Below are 25,178 nucleotides of genomic sequence, written 5' to 3' on the forward strand. Positions count from 1 at the left end.
TCTTTATTATTCCCCTCCTTTCTACATACAGTAACTGATCTAGATCCCATTAGTCTTGCGCCATGTCCTATTCACGACATACAAGTATGTATTTGTACTCTTGCTATATAAAAATGTGTGAAAATTACATATACATATTGTATATGTTTGCTATCTTGAGTAACTTGTAAAATAGTAACAGTGAAATAAATATGCATTTGATATTACAGCATTCCCTATGCCTGTACTGCCATGTTTGTTTAATGTACATTTAATTAGGAGTAACAATATCTCATGCAGACTTGAAGAGTTTTTGAGGTACAGTTCTGATAGTGTTCTACACTATTAGAAAATTAACTTTCCCTGAATGAAGTGAAACTTCAAGTCTGAGTAGTCATACATCAAATACAATATCCTTGATCTAGTTCACTTTTCTCTTTTTAAATTTTAATATTATACCATTCTGCCCATACAGTACTTCTCATAAGCCTTCCTGGACTCTAGGTGGAAGGAAACTGAGCGGGAATGACTCAATCAGTTTTAGCAAAAATGCCTTTTACTTCTTCCAGCACATAGGGGCAATATAGAGCCTCTCTAGGAAGCAACGTACTTTCCTGTCCTTTGGCTTTAGAACTGCTGCAGTCTCTCTCTCCCTCCCTCTCTCTCTCTCTCTCTCTCCACTCTCTGCAGCATTGTGAGATTTAACACTCCTACAAAAAGGAAAAGGCACCGAACAGGAAATCTGGGAAAGCTGGTAAGGAATTTCTATCAGTTTCTAAAATGAGAATGGGAAAAAAAGCAGGATTACTTCAACAGGAATCATTCATTATCTGCTGCATGCTTTTATGTAAAGGTTGCAGACTTGGATAATTATCTGATAGTCTGATGGTAAGAGACACCTCCCCTTTCTCTGCCCTCAAGAGTGCTTTTTTACAGTTAATTAACACAAACTTTCATGCAAGAAGGAAGTAATTATAACTGTGTATTCCCTTTTAATGATGGAAAAATATGCAACCTCTTCCTTTCCAGGGAGATTCAATCACTGCAAATAACAGACGACTTACTGCCATAATGTAGTTGGCAAAATCCCCACATTCTAAAACAGTAACACTAGTTCTGAATGTAAAAGCCTATAAAGACAATAAATGTGACAGAGTTGAGGGAATGACACTGCAATTGTGGAGATATTTTTCTAAAAATCACTTTAGTCATTGGGGAAAAAATAGAATTATAAAAAAAACATTTACATATTGGAGAAGGAAAATATATGTGTAAATACACTGTACTTGAAGATGATGTGGGTGTGTCTGATCAGGAGAGTGGCAGTTTGAAAGAAATAGAAATCATCTTAAGTGTGTACATGCTGAAAAACTTGGGAAATAGAAGCTGTGTTTCTCAAAATATAGAGAAAAAAGCTCTTACGATATACTGAGAAATGTGGAACTTTAAATACAAATTTACAATTATCATGTCACAAAACTATACATATTTACTTGGAAGTAATTCCCATTCAGGTAAGCATAACTTACTATTAGATACTGTATATAATGGTCATCAAAGTTGCATTGAAATAAGTGGAAATTTCTGCTGAATAACATAATTAGGTTCTACAGCACAGGTGTAGTTTTTTTAAGGCTACAGTCCTTTGCACTGAATTCATGGGAGTAACCCTTACTTTTGAATAAACACACCTTTGGCGTGGCTTGAATAGATGAAGCAGGTGATTGCAGATATGAGGACTGGCTAATCTGAAGGAAGCTTGATTTTTGAAAGCAGGGACTGCTATATTTAAGCAGTGAAAAGTTAATATGAACTCAAACTGATTTTTCAAGCCACATACTGAAGTTGCCCTTTTGAAACCTATTTGTTGAAATTACTTAAAGGATACTGAGAAGACTAAGATTATGCATAGTACTTGATAGAAAAGAGAGGTTTTAATACACATTTGGATAGTTGACTATCAAAGGAAAGCAACAACATTGGTAGTTATTGAACTAAACAGCACTGAGACATGACTGCGGGGGGAAAAAAAAGAATCGAGCAGATGCGGAGAGCTGCGTGGTGAATAAGAGTTCTTAAGATACTTACCGGGACTAAACGGAAAAATCCATTTTATGGATTCCTTTGCTTTGGAATGGGATTGTTTGCAGGCACGGTGCTCGCCTGCTGGACTTGGGCAAGATGTAAATGCACGCTGGCAAATTTCGGAGCGCAAGCTAGGCAGTGCAACGCAAAAAAATAATAAAAAAAGAAGACCCAAACTGCATGTGTGAACCCGCCATTACTCTAGCCATTTTGTTATAGTCGAAATCAGAGCAGCGGAGCGAGAACATGGACCGCGAGGGCTACGTGTGGTTGAACGATCGAAAGTATACGGCCGTTGTTTTGGTTTTTTTTAAACGCGCGTTCTACCTCTGGAGGGTTAACGTTCGGCGCAGAGATGCCCGACCTGCGACAGCCATCCCGCGTTAATGATGTGCGAACATATTTCCCCGCCCCTGGTCGATGTAACTGAAGACCAGAGAGTATCTGGCGAAAGAGGGCGTGGAACTGGGCTCCACATACTGGCGAAATGAGCGAATGAGGGACGCGGCGGGGAAAAGCCAGGCGTTTTGCTGGCCGGCGCGCCCCAAGAGGACCACCCTCCGGTTCGCTGGTCGCAGAGTCTCCGCCTTCAGGCGTCGTCCGCGGCTGCGGGGAGATAAGAACCCTCGGCTCTGGGCCGCTTCCCTCCTCCGGCTGCGGAGCGGGAGAATGTCCTGAAGCCCCAAACCTTTCGTCTCCTTGGCTGGCTGCACCTTCCCCAGTCCGCCCCGCCCCACTCCTTGGAGAAACAGGGCCGAGTCTGCAACGAGGATCCCCGGTCGGGAACCGGTGTGGGCGGAAGGGGCGCTGCCACTCAGTCCGGCCTGCGAGCCCCTTCCTGCCAGCCGCTGAACGGCCCCACTCCGCCCCCTCGTGGCTTTGGCCGGGTCCGGCCCTCCTCCGTAGGAGGTGCTGCTCCTCGGCGAACCAGCCAGAGCGGCAAGAGGCAGCAAGAGGGAAACACGAAGCAGCCTCTGCGCCCCTTTCAGCCGAGCGAAGGAGAGATAGGTGAGGCCTTCGGAGCAGGGCAGGCGGTGGGACTGGCTTGGTTTGGGTTCTGCCGCCGTGGTTCTCGCCAGGAACCCGAAGGGAGGGATTGAACGTGGCAGTCCTGTTCTGCTCTCGTTGGCTGTTTATTTTTGCACTGCGTTTTGTTTGGTTTTTGGAGGGAAGGGTGTCTTAAGGGTGGGACAGGTTCTCGGAAGCCATCGAAATGGCTTTGACAAAAAAAAAAAAGAAAAAAAAAGATGAGGCCAGCGAATAACGCAAGGCAGAGAGAGTCAGGAATGTGGATATACTAAAACCGAATGTAGGAGTTTCCATGGCAAAGAGTGGGAGCTGCTGGGAGGCTTATTTGCAAATAAAAAGAGCCGAATATACGCCGGATTGGTTAATTGAGTATTCCTTCCTGAATAAGGTCGGTTTTTTTTTTAAAAGGATGGGAGAGGGGGGGGGGCAGTTCATAAATCGTCGGCAGAGGAAGAGCCATTTGCTTAACTCACTCTGAAGTCACCTTTACTTAGGTTTTTTTTCGCTACGAAGTTTGTCACAGTTTTTAAGATGGTGTAACTAAGTAGAGATGCTTCTGATTAATGGCTATTCTTAATACTGTTTTGCAGACCTTCGGAGAGTTCAATTTTAGGTCCTTTCTCTTCAGTAATTATATGAAAGAACGTGTAGGCGTTTAAGACTGGGGTTGCTATTTAGATTTGGGGATATTGCTACTGCTGCCTTGAAAACTAATTTAGGGTTTATGTGCTAATAACACTTGGAGTCACCTTCATAAAGGTGTTTTTTTTTGTAACTGGACTGCAATGTTTCATTTAGTGTGGCTCCCAATGTAGCCAATACAAATTAGTGTTGTGTCTTATAAATGGCATTGGAATATTATTCACTGTGGTCCATATGCACCAAAAGCTCAGTGTCTTCTATGTTTACTTTGTGAGGTGGATTTTTGTGTTGATATTCTTTTGCCCTGCTGCAGGAAACTCTGGAATACAGTGGCAGTTGATGCTTTACTTCTTATTTGTACAGAATGCACCATTCATGCTTTTAGTTTTGTAGGATCTATCCTGCACTTTTGTTTCTGGATTATACTGTTAAATAATGGAAGATAGGATGCTAGGTAATATTCATGTTTCATTTCTATGGAATATATAATTGGCCAACAAAGCTCTGCACATATATGCCTGAGGTGCTGAAGTCCTTTTTAGCAAAGGAGAGAGAAATCCACTAATTGCCAAATGGAAGCTAGCACATTTTTGTACCAATCATTTGTAGCCTTGTCCCACCCTCTTTCCTTGAACGTAGGCCCTGTTATATCTAATGGAGCTTTCACATAAACATAGCATTCTATGCAACAGATCTATCAGTGCAACTTGTTAGATTTTACAGTTCTTCTAATTACAAATGGAATTGCACATCTACATTTTTTGTAGGTAATATAGGTTAAATGTTCTGCATTGGAACACAGTAGTGTGAAAATGCTTCATAAATTCTCAATTTACTTTTTCTAGATCTCAGTGTTTGAATAATATACATTTCCCTTTTAACATGTACTGTCCATTTGCTAGCATGTTACATTGGGTGAAATTTTCTAAGAGGCTGTCTTTTGTGACTTTTCAGAAATATTCAGCTTTTTATATATGCCGAAGCTTGTAAGGACTGTATTTAAAGAAATGTTTATTTTTTGCAAGAAAGAGTGTCTGGTTTTCATTTATTTCCTTCTTGTCTCCTAAAAAGGTATTTCTCAGTATTGGGGAAATAAGATTGATAAGATAACTATTGTTGTCATTTTTTACTGTGAGCACACTGGTACACGTTAAAAATGAAATTCTGTTGCCTGTTCTCAAGAAAGTTCTGGAATACAGTGTAATTTTGCATACAGAGTTGAAAATAAATATAGGGGCTTAATTTACAGGATAAAAGAGCATTTTATTTTGCAAAGCTATCACCAGATAATTTTTGCAATCAGGCAAAAACAAAAAGCTTAATCATTATTAAATTGATAATAGTAAGAAAGTATCAGTGTCCATATCATATTTCAATGTTATAAAAATATTGTCAAGTAATGTAGCTTTACCACTTAACATGAAAATATAAAATGGAATGTTCATCCTGTACTTGGCTAATGGTTGTTTTAGGGCCTCTAAGATCGTATGTTATTAAGGCCTGCAATATAGTGATGTGCTGTACTTACAGTGTACATCTTAACTGTGATTTATTCTGATAAAGAATTTGCTGTTTACAAATACTGTCTTTTGGACCATGATATACATTATTGCTATTGTCTTTTAACAAGCGGGATATACCTAAACAGTAATTCAGAAATTATAATTGTCCTAGGACTAGGTCAAATATGTCTGTAGGTTGAAAGGTGTGTGTGTGAGGGAGAGAGAGGGAGAGAGAGAGAGATGCTATGGAAAGTAAAGTTTTGTCCAGAAGAAGTGTTGTGTGAACATTGTTTTCTCTATTGTACAGAAATGAATTAAGTTTGAAACACATAGTTTTACAGCTTGACTGCTAAAAAAACCCCAACTTTTTCAGAAGCTAAAGTCTATAAATCACATTTCTTTATTTTCTTTATGATCTACATTTTGATAAATTATGCTTCTACCGGTAATTAGAAAAAACACTGCCTAGCTGAAAACATTTATCTGAAGAGAAATAAAATATGTTGGGTTTAAATATGAGATGTTTAGCTTACATTTAATTCCATTGCTTGCCCTACTTGGTGTACAAGAGAAATAAATAGTTTTTGTTAACTTGTTGATTGACTATTTTTAAAATCAGGATGGATGATTGTTAACCATAAATGTTTTTTAAAAAAACAGATAAGTCAGTACATTTTCAGAAAAGTAATAGATAAAAACCTTAATCTGATATCTAAAATCATGGAATTATATTGCTATTGTTTTTTGTAAAAATTGATTTGCTTCCTTAAGAACAAACTACTGTCATATTTCTCTAGAAATAGATTAGAAATGGGGATTATAGAGAATTGTTGAGAAAACATTTTTGGATTCCTTCATAACAGTGTCTTCCCTATGTTTTAGTGGTTGGAAATATTAATATATCTCTATCACATTAGGATAATTTTGGGAACCCTTGGAATGAATGGCATAGTGTTCCAAAAGTAATACTGTATGTCCATTGGATTACAATACATTTATCATAGAATGAAGAACTTGTTTCTAAGGAAAACATTCATATCTATCATGCATTTGGGTTTTCCATCATGACATGGAATCTTGCCAGCAATAGCACATCTTCAAATAAGTATTTTTATAGCTTAAACTGCTGTTTTAAACTGCTTTTAAAAAGAATCAGTGATTGTCATAGTTTCAAGCTGCCAGTTTTTGTACTGAATCCAGATTCTTTTATTTAGGTTGCAGATGCAATCCTGCAGATGTTCAAACCCCATGACATTGGCTGATGGCCAAAATATGACATTCATCTTTTCTCTGCAGGTGTCTACTATTGTTTGATGGAAACTGGGAGGGAATGAATCGTTCTGTGATTGTTCTGTTTCTGACAGGTTTCTCACTAGTATTTATTACTTCACTAGCATAAGAAAAAATAGTTAATCAGCTGAGCAGGCACAAGAGGCAGGATGTGTAATGTATACTGTATCTTTGAACTTACGAAGATAGCTAAAGCTATATTTCATGGACTATGTATTTTTCATGATGTTGAGAATCTTACCTGTAATGTAATGCCTGAAATATATTTCAGCTTTAGGGGTTGTTAATCTTTATAAAATTCTAAATATTCAAATGTAAAATGTAAAACTTGAAACATCTTTAGATTTAAAGTTGTATTATGTGTTAGCATGATACAGAATTCAAATGTCAAGGTCTTGATCTTTTTAGAAATCTTCACAAATAATACTGTGCAAGCTTAACCTATTATTGTTTGCAAGTGGATAGTTTCTTTAGATTCTGCTATGCTTCATGCCGCACATGACTTCTTACATTTTTTATAAAAATGTGTAATGGAGAAGTAATATATTGGCATACAACTTCTCATAATGTATATCTTCCCCTACCAGTATTCTTATTTTAATATTTGCTCCCAGGCCAAACCATATTCCATACTCTCCCATCTTTTCCTAAACATATCCCATCACACCAATCAACAAGTTAATACTGTATAACCAGCAAAAAAAGCAGTGGTTTCTCTGATAGAGTGCATGTTTTTTTCCAGAGTTCATTCATAAAGACAAATGGGACAAAAGAATTACTTTATAGTGATATAACATGAAGTTTATCAGGGTATAGATTACTTCATGCAGGCTATATTTATCCATGAAAAATGGAAAATGATGAGCAGCACTTCAAACTCAGCAGATCATGAGAAGGTTGTACACTTTTTTAATCTGAAGGGAGAAAAGTGCCTTGGCTTGTGCATGGGTGAGTGAATTGCTAATCAGTGGCTGTTAGAGAAACTGCATTTTTCCTGTGCTCTCCCAGTAGCTACACGGTCCCTGGAAAATATGTTCATCAGTTAAAGAAGTGTTGACAGCACTGGTAAGCTGTACACTTACTTTGATGCAGTTGTTGCCATATGCAGTACAGGTTGTGTATCTGCTTCTCAGACTTGGAAACTGGGCAGCCACAATGTCTCAATCTCACTAAACAGTATGCAGTTGGTTTTGTTGTGGATAGCCAGTCTTTATCAAGAGTCCTTAAATTAGGTATAGCATAGTGATGAATGATCTCAAGATAAGGAGTAAGGGAAAAACTTTTACTGCTAATTTCTTCCACTAATAATTCACTCATAACTATCTTAAATAATTTACTTTATTATTACAGAGAAGGATACATGAAAAGTACTATTTTTGTATAATGTGTATGTTTAAGATTTGACACACTTTTTTACATTGTGAATTTGCTTTAAAAGTTATTTATGCCATTTAAGACATAAAATAGATTGAAATGATGAATGATGAACTCTCCATATCTGTTTGATTGGAGACAGAAAGTATAATTCTGTGAGAACAATTGCCTATTTGTGAAGGAAAGTAAAAGTAAAATAAAATTCTGACTTTCTCCTACTTATGTGTGTTTGCAGACAGAACAAATGAATGGGAGATCTATCGTCTATTCATATGGTTCTCTAGGTGCCAGAGCAAGAAAACAGGGCTGAACTTAGACATTGTACTTAACATAGTTTAAGGTTGTTGAGTAAGAAATAATGGTTTATTTCAAAAAATGCCAAGCTATAAATCATGGTTAATGAACCACATTGTCTGAGTTTCCACTTCCTACTAAACCAAAAAGAAATAAACAATAGGGTGACTTATTAATCCATTCTAGATATTTAGGGAAAGTTATGGTCATAAAAGATTATAGCAGTCATTCATATTTTCAGCAATGTAATATGCTAAAAAGCTGCGAAAGATACTTGCAGATAAAGACTATGATATTGAAATTATGTCAGCTATAAGGGCACAGTAGTACCCTACTACTTGAGATTTTAAATATCACTTGTTCTTGTGTGAAGAAAAAAATATAAAAAATTTTTAACTGTTGTAAGCTGCCTTGAATAAACATTATATCAGTTTTTTAGGTTATTAGCATGCTTACCCCAGTATTAGAATAAATAATGATTGACTTCTATAAATTAAAATGGTAAATAGCTCTTTAAGCCCACATTGTTCACCATTTGGGGACTTGAAGCTTTTTTTGACAGTGATACAGAACTTGTTTGCATTGCCTTTTTTTAAGACAAAATAGCAAATTAAAGTGAAGCTTTGTTATCACATAGAATTCTAACATTAAACATTCAAAAACAAATATCATTTTCCATCTTTCTAATATAAATTATATGCTGCTTCCTGTGACTAATATAAAGAAGTATATTAGTACTGAATAAAAGTATATACTACTTGACCTGAGATTTTATTAGAGAAAATAAATTTACTAGACGATCTTCGGATATATTTTGGCTGCAGGTTTCACAAGAACCTGTTGTACAAAATATTGGTTAACAATATCACCTGCCTGTAATAAAATAGTGGTAATTGTAAGGATATGTTTGAAGTACAAAATCAAATGTACTCTCCTAATATATTAAAGTTGCATATGAAAATAATGTATCCTTTTCATGTTTATGCTTTTGCAATCATTCTGTTCATTCATGGTATAGGTGTCAGATATAATAATACACATGAAGGACGATATTGTAAGTATATAAGTATACAATAAAAATAAATCCAAATGTAATTTCCTTATTGAAGGAATGTGTCTAATCGAAAATGAAAAGAATTGTTGAAGTTGGTGGTAGATACAAACTAAAATGAAGCCAGAGGTCTAGTCAAATTTCCACATAAATTCTAGGGTAAGTGTGAGTTCCTTGTTAGCTGGCTGACAATTTTATGCTTAACCTTGATTTTGAGGGAATATTTAAAATCATGACACTTGTTAGTATATATAAACTTCTAAGACCTACATATTCATAGAAAAATACATGCCTATGAATGATAAAATGTTGGATTAGCTTGATAAATTAGAACAGATTTTAATATAAAAAAATCAAACTGAGTTTGAGTGTTTTGATGTTTCAGTTGATGAAGAAAAATATAGGCTTAAGAAATAGGTAGTCTTCTTTTTCTGGGATATTTGTAACTTCCATCATATCATAAGCTAAAATCAGAAATGGGAAAAAGGGGGTGTTTAATGTAAGTCAAACTCTATTCTCTTTAGCCACCTCATAAAACTCACTACCTGTCCAAGAGAAAGGGAAAAGAGAGAAAACTTTAATTTTGTTCTTAACATTAAGAACAGAGAGGTAACAAGCCCATGATAACAGTATATTAATTTAATGATCACGCTAACCAATATTAAAAAAGAATTTTTAAACTTGTAAAATTGATGCTCATTAATGTTTAATTTTTGCAAAATTAATAGTGTAATTGTAATTGGTTTTTTTTCCAAAATCAACTATTTAACAAAGGAATCTCTCATAGAACAATTCTTTATTGGTTGTGTGAATAGTTGTATGCAGGGCTTTTTTTCTCATAGAATGCTCAGAACGGAGTTCCGGCACCTTTTTTGGATGGAACCTTGTAGGGTAGGCAAGGTGGGTTGTATGACGTGTGAGTTCCGGCACCTTTTTCTTTTACAAAAAAAGCATTGGTTGTATGAATGATAAATATATTTTCTCATTGCAGTTTATCACATTAGATGGAAATTATTTCACAAAAATTCCCATTAGCAAATAAAAATGAACTTATAATATTTATCATGTTTGTGCATTTCTTGAACAAATAAAATACTGGGGTTTCTTGTATTATTAAAAGTTGGTACTTGCAATTGCCATGTTAGAATCACACAATTGGAAATAATCATTTAGGCAATTTGACTGCAATGACATGGATAAGTTAATTGTTCCAATCTTAATTAGGTTTGGGGGATAGTCCTTTGCCTTGTAGGGAATAGAAAATTCAGTTGCAAAAAAATAAAACTTTCAGGAAGAAAAAATACTTTCTTCCTGTGTAATTTTGTGCATGTTCTCATAATATAAGAAATTTTGCATGTTTCTGCTTGAGGGCAATAACAAAAAAGATTTATTTATTTATGGAACTACTACTAATGGACACTACTACTGTCCATTATTGTCTTGAATGACTTGAACCCTTATGCAGTCTGCTGAGTTTGGAAAATGCATTCAACAAACTGGCCACCACCAATGCAAGAGGGAATGGAGGGATGATACTGGGAACAATGGGGATATGAGGCAGTAGGATATGCCTTGCTTGGATATTGATAGTGACAGCTGAGAAAAAAGAAGAAGAAAAGGCAGAGGAAGTCAGATATTTCAAAAGTATGTCACGCTGGGACATGAGCAGGTGAAAGAGAAAGAAATTTTATAAAGGCATTTTAGTCAAAAAGAGAAAGATTAACAGTTATGAAATAAATTATCAAATTCAAGGTGCAAAACTTTTCATGAATTACTTCCAAATTTTATTATCATCAGTTAACCTATAACTTATTGGTATGTTGTAAAACACATTTCATAATCTTTGAATGTTTTATTCTTCAGTTTAAATTGGCTTGCTAATGGCATATAATTGTCATAACTGTTAATAATTGACTTACATTTTGAATTTTCAGGGAAAAGATTGCTAACCGCAATACTTTTACATGTCATAATGTTTATTTTTAACATTAACTTCCTTGTGTTTAAAATACTGTGTATTTTTTACATAGCCTCAACAGGTGGCAGCACCTTATTGATTGGTGATCTTGGAAAATAACCACTGTCAGATTTGGTTGGTAATGGTATAGGGCAGGGGTAGGCAACCTTGGCTCTTTAATGACTCGTGGACTTCAACTCCCAGAATTTCTGAGCCAGGCTGACTCAGGAATTCTGGGAGTTGAAGTCCACAAGTCATAAAAGAGCCAAGGTTGCCTACCCCTGGTATAGGGGATCACCTAACAATTGCAGAACAGTGGGTTAGACTGAGAATTGTAAATATCCTGGAAGCAAGCAGCAACAAATCACTTGTATAGCACAGTCAGGAACAATGTGGTCACTAGGAATTTACTTGGAACTAATATCCTTCTTTAACTTGGTCATCTTTTTATTACAGTAGTTACCGTACTGAACCTATCCCTGCTGCCTCTTTAGAGAAATTGCATCTCATTGTTTTTATATACTTCATTCAAGTGTAGTGCAAATCAGAGTAAAAAAAAACAGGCGAGGTTGTTTGAAGCTCTTCATATTTCAGTGTGTGATCTTGCAGATTCCAAAATACAGACAATTCTCATTCTCTCTCTTTCTCCACATGAGAGAAAGTTGAATTAATTTTTGAAAGATACAGGGCATTTTGAAAAATGAAGTTCTGAATATGGAACAGACAATTATTTGGAAGTGTCAAAGGTAAATTCTGGAACATAGAAACAAGAAAAAGAAACAGGTGAAAAAATTAAAGTGAAAGTAAAATTATTACAGAAAGAGAAAGGATGGATCCTGTATGGAAAAAGTTTTAGGAGATAAATGATTTTATGAAACAAATGTGTAAACAGTTAAAAGGATCTTTGAAGTTTTTTGGAACAAAATGAAAAGACTTATGTTACCAACTGGCACAGACCTACATGAAGTTACAATATGATAGAGATGGAATAATGCTTGATGGAATAATGAAGTGAAAAGGCTGTAGGTAACAGAAAATATGTATGTGAATGAATAAACACCTTTATTGTGGCCATTGGTTAGAATTATATGTATTTCTTAGATACAACTTAACAGAACTTAGCTAAAGATACATAGAAATTTCTAACTAAATTGAGAGACTCAAAATGAAGCAAATAAAAATTACAGTCTAAATACAAAGAATATTGAAAAATATATGTGGCCTTTAAACTGAATCCCTAAATTATAAAATTACTTTGTGACTAAAATATTAAAATAGCTAAATTACTGAGTGAATACTTCACTTTACTACTACACTGAACTAGTTAACATTAAAATATTGGTTTGATAAAGTTTGATAAACTTTAAATATTAGATATTAGCACTTTATACATCTCCTGATTTATTTAGCCAACCATCATTATCTGTATACAACTTGTGTAAAAACTGGTTTCACTAGTTTGTTTAAAGAAATCAACTTTTAAGCATAGATTACTTACTTAGTTAAATATAATTACAACTGCAGTTTTGAACACAAAGCCCAGATGATATAAAATATAGATGTGAAGGGTTTTTTATGCAAAAACATACAGTATTGATAAGGGGCAATATTTGTAGCTTTTGATTCATTTGTTGAAATGAATCAAAAGCATAGAGTATCACAATGCATTGAATCAATGCTTTGTACAATTTTGTTCTTAGCTGCGAAGTCGTGTCTGACCCATCGCGACCCTCTGGACAACATTCCTCCAGGCCTTCCTGTCCTCTACCATCTTCTGGAGTCCATTTAGGCTCACGCCTACTGCTCCAGTGACTCCATCCAGCCAACTCATTCTCTGTCGTCCCATTCTTCTCTTGCCCTCAACGTTTCCCAGCATTAGGCTCTTCTCCAGTGAGTCCTTCCTTCTCATTAGATGGCCAAAGTATTTGAGTTTCAACTTCAGAATCTCAAATCAGATTTGGCCTTCTAAAGAGCAGTCAGGGTTGATCTCCTCTAGGACTGACCGGTTTGATCGCCTTGCAGTCCAAGGGACTCGCAGGAGTCTTCTCCAGCACCATAGTTCAAAGCCTTCAATTCTTTGGCACTCAGCCTTTCTTATGGTCCAACATTAACAGCCATACATTGCAACTGGGAAGACCATAGCCTTGATTATACGCACTTTTGTTGGCAGGGTGATGTCTGCTTTTTAGTGTGCTGTCTAGATTTGCCATGGCTTTCCTCCCCAGGAGCAAGTGTCTCTTAATTTCTTGGCTGCAGTCACCGTCTGCAGTGATCTTGGAGCCTAGCAAAATAAAATCTGTCACTACCTCCATTTCTTCCTCATCTATTTGCCAGGAATTGAGAGGGCCGGATGCCATGATCTTGGTTTTCTTAATGTTTAGTTTCAACCCAACTTTTGCACTCTCCTTCTTCACTCACAACAAGATGCTCTTTAGTTCCTTTTCACTTTCTGCCATTAGAGTGGTATCATCTGCATATCTTAGATTGTTGATATTTCTTTGATAAAGTACTGATACAAATATGGTAGCATAATTCAGCTTTTTTCCCCTTTTTAGTTTTTGTTTTTACTGAGAACAATGTATTTCAGATCAGAAACAATTCATCACAATATTAATAAATAAAAAATTGGCAAAATGTAAAAGCCACCAGGTAGAAATTGTATTATTCTCTGTATGTTAGCAAATTAGCTTTTATAATTGATGATAAAATCTGTTTTTTTTTCAAAATACATTGGAAGTGAAAAAATGGAATTTATTAGAAGCATTATTTTTTGATTACCCACCTCCCGTCAGTCTTACATATTCGTAAACAAGCTGTGGCTGCTTGAAGAATCTTTGAATTAATAAAATTTGGTTTTGTATTCAATAGACAAGTATGAAAGCAATTGCTCATAAGTTCTTGGCATAATAAGCAAGTACTATGATGAACAACACATGTGCCCCTCCTTGCCTATATTTACTTGCAGCCAGGAATACATTTTAAGCATCAGGTTTACTTTCAGCCTGTAATTTGTTTGTAACTAAATTAGGATTAATCCAGTCCAGATCACCTGATATAAATTGTGATATTACTAAAGTGGTTTTCTGATAACAAATAGTATTTTTATTGAGAGTGAGGGGAGAATTGTTTGGTAATTGCTACATTTCAAAGGCCAATAGCATAGAGCAGTGGTTCTCAACCTGTAGTCCACGGACCCCTGGGGGGGCGATGTCTCGGGGTCTGTGAAGGCTTGAAAAAATGTTATGATTTAAATCAAGTTACGTCTTGGGGGTCCATGGCCATGGTCGATTGCCACAAAAGGTATCTAAAGGGAGCCAATGGTGAAGCTTGAGAACCACTGTTTCCTCCATTGAAACCAGTAGGTTTTGTACGTTATTTTATGGCCATTGTATAAGTTGCTTCATGCATGTATGGGTTATACTTCTGCAACTCATGTTAAATGTTTAGAATTTGATGTAGTTAAAATTTTATATTTATTTAATTTATTTTATTTAATTAAATTTTTATACCGCCCTATTCCCGAAGGACTCAGGGCAGTTTACAGGGCAGCGTAAAATATAATATAAAAATAGTATAAATTAAAATAGATTAAATTACATAAGCCCAACAATTAAAACAATATTAAAAGCTAAAACCCCTTCAGTCCATGCCTGATAGATCAAAAAACCAGGTTTTCAGATCCCGGCGAAATGAACGCAGATCGGGGGCGGTCCGAAGTTCCACCGGTAAATCATTCCAAAGGGCAGGCGCGCCCACAGAGAATGCCCTCCCCCTGGGGATCACCCGCCGGCACTCCTTAACCGCCGGCACCCTGAGAAGGCCCTCCCTGTGGGAGCGCACAGGACGATGGGAAGTTGATGCCGGCAGCAGGTGTTCCCTTAGATAATCTGGACCCAAGCCATTTAGAGCTTTATAGGTCATTACCAGCATATTAACATTGATAGTAACATAGGTATAATTTAAAATTAATCTGGCAAAATGTGAAATGCATAAATGAAAACATGGAAATTGTATAGCAACTGTAGGAAAATAAATAGGGTGACGTGATAAATATACTGATGTTTTATGCTTTCAGTGTTATTTAAAATTTAGCATCTGATTTTGCCTAATACAAAAGAATTGAAAGGATTCTCTCTTCTTATAAATCTATATAAGCAAGTTTAATCAAAATACAGTAAGAGAAAGTTTAAAAAAAAGATTAGAGGGAGAGACAAAGGAGGGCAAAATCATGGCATGATTACAGTGTTGCTTGACTTTGGTTATTTTAGTCTGTGTAATTTCTGTCCATCCATCCCCACTCCTTTCTCAAGACTACATAGCAGACTTTTTAAAAAACTTCCTCATATATAAAAAAGAGAGCAAGAAGTCTGCTTCTCTATACAAATAAATGAAAGAACAACTTCATTCCAGTTCCTAAGAGACCTTTTACCTTTTCAAGGACAATTAGATTTTAGTGAAGTGGAGCTATTGTTCTATAATATCCTATCTTGTACATCAGTAATTTGTGACCTAGAGGTTTGAAGGACTTTCAATTAAAGAGTTGTTTATTGAGATACCTTGTACTATTCAAATTCTGGAGAAAGTTCCTCCTATCTAAGAGAAAAACCTATAGAAAAATCTATGATCATCAATATCTGTCTTATACATAAAATCAAATACAGGTAGTCTTTGACTTATAACTGAGTTACAATTTGTTTAGTGATTATTTGGTGTAACAGCACTGACAAAAGGGACTTATGACCATTTTTCATACAACTGTTGTAGCATCTTGATGGAGGACAGTTGCAGTGTTTCAGATCATGTGATCACTTTTGACAAGCATAGTCAATGGAGAAGCCAGATTTACTTAACAGCTGTGTTACTAACTTAACTGCAGCAGCTCACTTAGCAACTGTGGTATGAAAGGTTGTAAAATGGAGCAAAACTCACTTAACAACAGTCTTGCTTAGCAATGGACTACCTGTACTAAAAGAATCATCATTAGTTCATCATCAAACTGAAGTGAGTAAAGCAAGGCTTTCTAACAATTAGAACAATTTAAGAGTGAAGCTATTTCCTCAAGTACTGTATCTCTTTCTCTGTGTATGTTCTAGTAGTTAATAAACAGCTACAAGAACCCTAATTCTGCACTGAGCAGGATGTTGGACTCATTGGAATTTTATGATACTATGTCTGGTTCAGCTTTCGCTTGCCAGTGTAGTGACAGATATATAATTAAATGAAAATAATACCAATAATGAATCAGCAATTGATCATTGATCAATGGCTATAGCAAAATTTCACAAACTGATTATAAACAGTATCATAACTGAGTTGTCAGAATTATTTATTGGAAACTTTGCCAGAGGTTTAGTTCCAAACAGACAGGCATCTTGTTCATAGCATGTCTGATATAAAAAGAAGAAAGTTCGTTGACGTTGCTATTCCAGGTGATGCTAAGATTGAAGAACAACAGTTGGAAAAAAATGCTGAAATATCAAGACTTGTTCAACACTAATGGAAAAAGAAATCTATTACTATACTAATCATGACTGGAGCCCTTGGAGCAATAACCAAATGGGTATAAATCAAAGTTAATCTGAAATTATATATTTACTTATATAGTTAATCTGAAATTATATGTATGTATGTATGTGTATGTATATGTATATATGTATGTATATATATGTGTGTGTGTGTATATATAGATATAGATGTGTGTGTGTGTGTGTGGAGAGAGAGAGAGACAGACAGACAGACTAAATTGATTAATTTCAAATTAACTTTGATTTATTGGTCACCAGCAAGTAGATAGTCCTACTATTTTGTATTGTTAATAAAATGTTTGGTTTTAAATCATATAGTTATCTCCTGTGATACTTTCTTGAATTTTACGAAGGAGGTGCTTGTAAAAGCTATTAGTAATGGACTTGAAATGTAGATTAATCAAGTGTCTATCGATTGAGGATCTGATGCTGGCTTCCCCAGTTTGTGCCCTAGATATATGTGTAAATATATACAGCTGCATCCAGCAAACCATTTGTTTCTAATCTGATACTGATGGGAATTATAATCACAACTAGGGAATCTGGAAGTTGAGAAATATGATACACTACTTCCTTCTAGCAATTAAAAAAGTTAAGTAAACAGATATTCTGTATATATTTTCCCCTCCATTGCAAATTTTGTAAAGCTTCCTTGAAATATATGCAGTTGCAAAATAGGGTGGTTTTAATGCTAGTGTTTTAAAAAGAACTTTAGCTCTTAGTCCCATTGTGTTTTTACTTAAAACTGTAGGCTTTTTTGGAAGTCTGGATATTTTACTAAGATATCAAGCCTTTGCTATGGTTACTCAATTGAAACCAGCCATGGGAATGTTGAGTAAGCCAAGTTCTAGGGCGGATATTGCATTTGCTCTGGAAAATAATAATAAAAAACTTTATTAATGGGAGTGTGAAGTTGGCATACCTTTGTATAACACCAAATTGTCTTGACAGAATATTTATGAGCAAAGAATAATTAACAGTGACAATCAGTCAATTTTGGCAATTGATAGGTTTAAGCAAAATAATGGACATTTATTCATATTTCTGCTTCATTATCCATGCAAATTAATGCTAGCAAAATTATATGCATTTTAGCTGTGAAAATTTGAAATTGTATTAAAATTCTTAAATATGAAGTTTTCTTGTACATTATTTGTAACTGGGATATTATCTGTGGTGGTATACAATTTAATATTGTTTATTTAGTTTTTTGTTCTTAAGAATAATAATATTGAAATTCTGAAGCCAGTTAAAATTGTTTCAGAAATTAGCAAGAGTGTTTTTAATTATTTTTTTAATAGTTGCTTTAATTTATTTTCTAACTAAAGACTGAATCCTCATTTTATACACAACTAAGCGCCCCCCCCCCCAATCTTTATTAGGTTGGGAATAGAGAGAATAACAAAGAATGATTGTAGTTGTTTTGCACTTACGTGATAAGTTAGTTACTGAAGAAAATTTTTGCTTGTGCCAGGCTGAGGTTTTCTATGTCAGAAGGGTAGCATTATGTGGCAAAAGAAAACATTCTGGGCCAGGTATTAAGCTTGATATCACTGAAGCTCAATTCTTTGTTGTACATGTACATGTGTGTGTTTATACTCCATATTTTTCTTGTTTGTAAATTTTGGATTATTTAGAGTTTGTAAACTTTGTAGATTAATAAAATTTGTAAGCTTTCCTTTATTGCCTTTCCTCTATTACCTTTCTTTCTTTTATTACCATATATTATCTTTCTTTTTCCCCCTTTTTTATCTTCCTTTCTTACCTTTCTTTACAGATTGAATGCTTACTAACTTTCATTCAGCTGAAATTTCCTTTCTAGACTCACAAAATCATTGTACCTATTTAAGGAACTTGTCTTGAACGTTTGGTTCTTTGGAAACAGTGGCAAACTTAGAGAGGTATTTATTAACTGGATTGTGCATAACTGAAGTAAACAGTGGCACATTTGGCAATATAGGATTGTTTCAACAATTTATTTATATGGGCCGTATGATAAAATGTCATTTTAAATGTGATGCCCAAAGTCGAGGGCCAAGAGAGCTTTTGCATTTTCTTCCAGCTCTGCTTTGGAGTATAGATGAGTGGGTCCAGAGAAGAAAATGATGTGGGGGAAGAGAAGAGTGGCAAGTAGGAGCCGCACTTGACAGTCAACAGTGACAGTTGGGCAGGGAGTCTGGCTAGAAACAGTCATACAAAGAAGCTTTGTATAACCCATAATTTAAAACAAACAAACAAAAGAGACTGCTGTTTAGACTAGGAGATAGAAGGAAGATACCTATTTGAATTTTCCTAAGTAGACTTAAGATGAAGTCAACCTTTTTGTGTCCATTTTTTAAAATTATATATAAAATTATTAAAACATCTGTATACTACACAGTACTACTATTACATAAGAAATATTATCATCTTTAGAGCTACTACATAAGCCTGGGGTGCATAGATAATCTACTTGTTTGCAAATAAATTTTGTTTTATTTGTTAAGCCTTTGCCTGAATGATTGCAATCAAAATCTACTTAAGGCTGGTGAAACTATGCTAACCTGTGAGAAGTGATTACAGGATCTCTATTACCTGCAATAATTATGGTGGCAATTATGTGAGTTTTGACATTTTGCCAGACACCCAACCAGATATTTCACAAACATAATTGCTAAGATTCCACTATCATAACATTTCATTTTTCTTATTGTTTCAGTGAGTTTTCATATTGAATTGGACTAATTTGAGAATGGATGTTTTGTTGCTGAATTGCTGTTTTACACACCCCTGATGTTTAAATAAGCTCCTAAACATATAGATGTAGCCTTAATGTCTAATTTATATGGAAGCATTGTTTCTGTTCTTAGATGCTCTTGTTTTTGTAGCATTAAAAACCTATCGATGTTTATTCTTATCCCTCCATTATTATTTTTATAAATAACTCAAGGTGGCAAATATACCTAATACTACTTCCTTCTCCTATTTTCTCTCTATTTTCGACACAGCAACAACCTTGGGAGGTGGGTTTGGCTAAGAGAGAGTGACTGGCCCAGAGTCACCAAACCTTTAATGCCTAAGGTGGGACTCCAGGCTCCTAGCTTCTAAGCCAACACCTTAACCACTAGACCAAACTTTTTTTTTCTAGTTTAATTTTTTAAATTTGTGTGTGTGTGTGTACACACACACACATACACACACACACATACATACATATATATACACACCCTACATTTCTAATTTCAGAATTTTGAAAAAATGTTATTTTCTGTATTTTCTACAGAAAATAAGTAAAAGGTGGTTGCTGGAATACTTTTTAAAATAACTGTTCTCTTAAACTGCTGGGGAACAAATGGCAGACTGAAGATGTGGAGCTAACAATTCTGGCTAGGAACAAAAGACGTGGAGCTAACAATTGTGGCTAAGAACAAGGAGCCAAGAAGTAGATTGGCTCGTTCTGATACAGGAAGTCCTCGATTTATTATCACAACTGAGCTCAAAATTTCTGTTGCTAAGTGAAACAGTTGTTCACTGAATTTTTGCTCCATTTTACAACCTTTCTTGCCACAATTGTTAGTAAATCACTCCAGTTGCAAAATTAATAACACAGTTGTTAAATAAATGAATCTGTCTTCTCCATTGATTTTGGTTGTCAGAAAGTTGCTAGAGGTGATCACATGACCCCAAGCCATTGTAAATTGTATGAACCAGTTGCCAAGCTTCTGAATTTTAATCATGTGACCATGGGGACACTGCATTGTAACTTTTAATAGTCGCTAAACGATTGTAAGTCAAGGACTACCTGTACCTAGAATTTTGTGCATTATTAGCTTTTTAATAAAGTTAGCACTAGCACTTTAGCATAGCATCCATATCTTCTTTTGAAGTTCAGGAAACCATGTAACTTCATCATTCATTTTTATTGTGCAAAAACTGAACAATAGAAAGCATATTCTGGAAGTGCTTGAAATAAACTTGCAAGAATTACGAAAGATACATTAGATTGGAAAGGTGATGTCACTCATAAATGTTACTTAGAATTAATTGTTTAATTCTCATGTCTGGTTAATGCATCTTATTGTTTAATTTATTGCTTTCTGATGCATCAAATGTATGTATAATTTGTTTCTGTAAGGTAAAGGTAAAGGTTCCCCCGCACATGCGTGCTAGTCGTTTCCAACTCTAGGGGCCGCTACTCATCTCCATTTCAAAGCTGAAGAGCCAGCGCTTGTCCGAGGACGTCTCCGTGGTCATGTGGCCGGTATGACTAGGTGCCAAAGGTGCACGGAACGCTGTTACCCTCCCACTGTAGTGGTCCTTATTTTTCTACTTGCATTTTTACGTCCTTTTGAACTGCTAGGTTGGCAGAAGCTGGGACGAGTAACAGGCGCTCACTGTTACGCAGCACTCGGGATTCGACCCGCCAAACTGCCAACCTTCTGATTGACAAACTCAGCATCCTAACCCACTGAGCCACCACTTCCCTTTTTGTTTCTGTACCCTATATAAAAATTTGACCCCCATAGCAAAAATATAGTTTTTGCTTTGCCTGAAGTATTTCAAAATTTGTGTTTTGCAAAGCCAATTTGCAAAGGACATGCTTTGTCTCCCAAAATCAGGGAACAAGTTCCACCATCTCCAAGCTCTAATGGAAAATGAAAATGACCTTGGAAGATATGGGGAAGAGATGCTGTTCTGATATCATGATATCATCCAGAGTTCTCTTCTTTAATTGCTTAAGTCCAATAGACAGTCTTGCCAAACTAAACCCTTACAACTCTTACCCTAGCAGATATTGACCCTGGGTGATTTTAGGGAGTAGCTATACTTTCTCTCTGTCTTCTATCCAGACTTGGGCTGTGCTGCCCATTGACCTGTCCCCTTTCTGGAATGTGCTCCTTCCTTCCTAGGATACTTCCACTTCATTGTCTTCCACACCACTCCCCTCCATGGGCCCTGTGTCTCATATCACCCTCTTCTTTAAGGTCGCTCTCTCCTTCCAGGTTCTCAGGAGAACTGGGGAATAGGAGTAAAGATGAAAGTGCACCTGTGAGGCTCCCCTCCATATCTGACAACTCTTATGTCAGGCAACTCATCCTGCAAGACAACTATAGGATTAGAGAAAAACTACCTCCCTTTCTGGATGCCCAAAGTTGAAGACTAAGAATCTCCAGTCTCGGAGCTTCCCTGCCCCTGGGTCCACTCTGAGAAATTCGCTCACTCGCTCTCCATGGGCACCATCTCTCATACTAGGGAATGATCAGATAAAAGGGGAAGAGCCTGCAGTTCAGTAATGGGAAAAGAAAGAAAGTTAGAAACAATTTACCCTAATTTATCAGGCAGTACAAAGAGCCAGTGGCAGATTTGGTACTTTCAGACTTGTTAGATTTTGTTAATGTAGCCTTACATTAGCTCATCTTGTCATGCTTCCTGCACTGTCTACTTGGGGAGCTGACACATACACAAACTTGGTACCTGAATTTCAAGGCAATACTTCAACCGTCTCTGAAGAAAGATAGGATGCCCACATTGCACTACGTACAATTGCTCCTCGTGAGGAGACTGCAAGGCAGTGATCTGTGTTGTGTGGAAGAACAGGGAGATGAAGGAATTTGAAATTCTTGCTCCAGCCACACAACCAGAGCCTTCAAAGGACACTAATATTTTGAAATTAGTTTTAAAGAATAAATGCATTTTCATGACAAAGAAAAATTATTTCTGATATTGGAATTATAACAAGATAAGCAACTTACAGTGGTGTTGAGAAATATTGTTGAGGAATGTCAAAGGGATTTTGAATAAATGTGAGTTATATTGTGAGAAGTGGCTATTACACCAGAAGAAGGTGGTGTTAACAGAAGAAAAGATTTCCAACAAAATGTATCTGGGATGATTATGCAGATTTTGCAGAACAGTTATCATTTATCAGTTATCACTGGATATACAAAAAAATGGACAAGGCTTTAAAAACTAGAAGGAAATTAAAATGTAGCTTCAAGAGAACAATTGGAATAATTTCTTCCTGTTGGCCCTAACAGAAGAAGCTTGTTAAAGTTTTGAATAAATTTGAGATAAGGAATAATAATCATTCAAATGAATTAAAGAGCAAGATTGTTTTATGTAAAAGGAGAAACAAAGTTAGCTTATTTTATCAGTGGCTATCTTGTTATTTTGGAATGGCAGTTCTTTCTAGACTTGCTGACAACTGAACTGGAAAAACATGTATTAGATTTAGTTGAAATATGGAATGATGAATTTTATATTTGTTAATGTGATTACTTTAGGATGAGCTTGGATTTTATTTCCTGATACCTGGATTGGAAAGGTTTATTGGGCTTGTCTATATCAGTTGAGTTTATGGAATGAAGAGTTTTATATATATTAATGAAGAGGAGGTGAAGAGAGCAATACATGTTGTAATGAGGTCTCTTTCTCTTTATTTCTCCTTTCTTGTACTTTTTATTCTATTTTTCTTTTTAGTTGGCATTATCTTTTATTATTGTAGTTAACTTTTAACTATATATATTTTTTAAAAAAATAATTATTTTCTTTCAAGAGTCATGTTCTAGGTCCACAATACAGAAAAATTCTAAAAAATGGGCAAGCCACTATTAATACAACGATCTAGCTTGGTCATATGGAATATCTAATTTGAAACACAAAAATAGGATGCAGAACAAGGTGCATATATTTACCATTGCACAAAGGTGCACTAAAATAGTCAAGAGAGTCCTAATTTCTTGTTCATTTTATGCGAAACAGCTGTTTATTTATCGAGCAAGCATGCTGCCCATCTTGCAAAAGGCAAATTCTTTTGTGACTGTTCAGTCGCGCCGTATAATTATTTTGTGAGTATATCCATTCATGCTGTAAAAAATGTAAAAGATTGCCTAGCCTAGCCCTTGTGCTAGACCAGACATGTCAAACTTGCAACTTCACGTGACATCGCGCAACATATGGGACAGTTTTGGCATTGCCAGCAATGGGGTGAGCATGGCTTCTGGATGACGTGTCCGGCTCACAGGCCGGCAGTTTGACACTCCTGTGCTAGACAATACTTTTTAGCCCACCCACCTATAAATAATTTTTTACATGATTTACATCATGGAGTCAAAAATGAATGCTGCTTAGCTATGAAACATATGATACATTGTTTCTCCATTGGCTTTATATATCTGATAGTGTATAAAAAATAATTAAAGTTGACTGTCATAAATAACTATGTAGATTGTTAAACTCTTCTGGGGAATTGGAAAAGTGCCCAAAGAATTTGTAACTAGATGGTTGATCTGTCTCATATTTTCTCCCATAATTTTATGAATCCAGATGCCACAGTACAATATATTTATTTAATTTAGTAATTCATTCAGTATTAGTACCAACTAACACCAGATGGACAGTCCAAAAAATGTTGAGTTTTGCAAATAAATTCTTAAGCATAGCAGCACTGTATTCATATTTTTAACCTTTTAATATTTAGACTGTTATATAATATATCTATTTTAATTCAGCTATTGCTGTCACCTTCATTTTGTTTATGTCTTTAATTTTACTACTTTACAGTTTTCATTTTTGGGCACTGTGGAGGCTCAGCAGTTAGGACACTGGGCTTGTCAGCTACAGGTTCGAAACCTAAGTGCCACGCAATGGTGTGAGCTCTCATCTTCACCCCACCTCCTGCCAACCTAGCAGTTTGAAAGCATGCAAATGTGAGTAGATAAATAGATACCACTATGATGGGAAGATAACAGTGCTCCGTGATGTCATGCTGGCCACATGACCACAGAAATATCTTTGGATAGCACTGTCTTATTGGCCTTGAAATGGAGATGAGCACCACCCCCTGTGGTTGGCAACAACTAGCAGAGTAAAATCCTAGGGACTCTTTACATTTTTCTAACCTACATTTTTACATTTTTCTAATTAATCGGTTATCTCCTCACACTTGGCATCTAGTATATTGGTAGTCTCGTCTCTTAACGACTGTTGAAGTTTACTTCAGTAATGAATTAATTGGACTGGATATTAGAAAACTGGGTGATTCCAGTCTTTACAAGTTTAAGTTTCAGCTATTATCACTACTGGATTTTCCTTCTATTGGGGAAAAAATGTGACTTTCTGTACCACATCATATAAACTTATACATATTAAATCATTAGGCAATGCTAGTGTATACAGTGGGATATTTTTCGTATATAATAAGCATAACAGGTAAGACAGTGATAAATGTTATTGTAAACTTATAGTATTAACAGTAGTTTAAGTGCTGTGATTCGGTATATATAAAATTTCTTGCAATTTTTCATTGTTAGCTTGGCAGTATTCTAGAAAGTGCTTTTGCAGTTTTGTTTTTGCTACAAAAATAATTACATTTAAAAAAACAAAGTTTGGCTAGATGCCTCTAATATTTTTAAAGGTTGAAAAATAGTATTTTTTTATTTTACACACTAGATTAGACAGTGTCATTATCA

General features: G+C 35.6%; 1 protein-coding gene across 6 annotated transcripts in view; it reads left to right on the forward strand.

The window, feature by feature from the left end:
* Nucleotides 1-480: 480 nt before the first annotated feature.
* ADD3 (adducin 3) overlaps nt 481-25,178 on the forward strand; it is a 90,697-nt gene continuing 65,999 nt past the window's right edge. For 3 of the 6 annotated variants that reach the window (XM_081328302.1, XM_081328303.1, XM_081328298.1), the window contains exon 1: nt 2,552-3,072. The gene's annotated coding sequence lies outside the window, so the exon portion shown is untranslated. Of the gene's footprint in view, nt 734-2,551; nt 3,073-24,270; nt 24,417-25,178 lie in introns of those variants that run through there. The other 3 variants (XM_081328300.1, XM_081328299.1, XM_081328301.1) reach the window with 2 other exon arrangements.

The sequence above is a fragment of the Vipera berus genome (assembly GCF_964194415.1).
Source record: "Vipera berus genome assembly, chromosome: 5".
NCBI lineage: Eukaryota > Metazoa > Chordata > Lepidosauria > Squamata > Viperidae > Vipera > Vipera berus.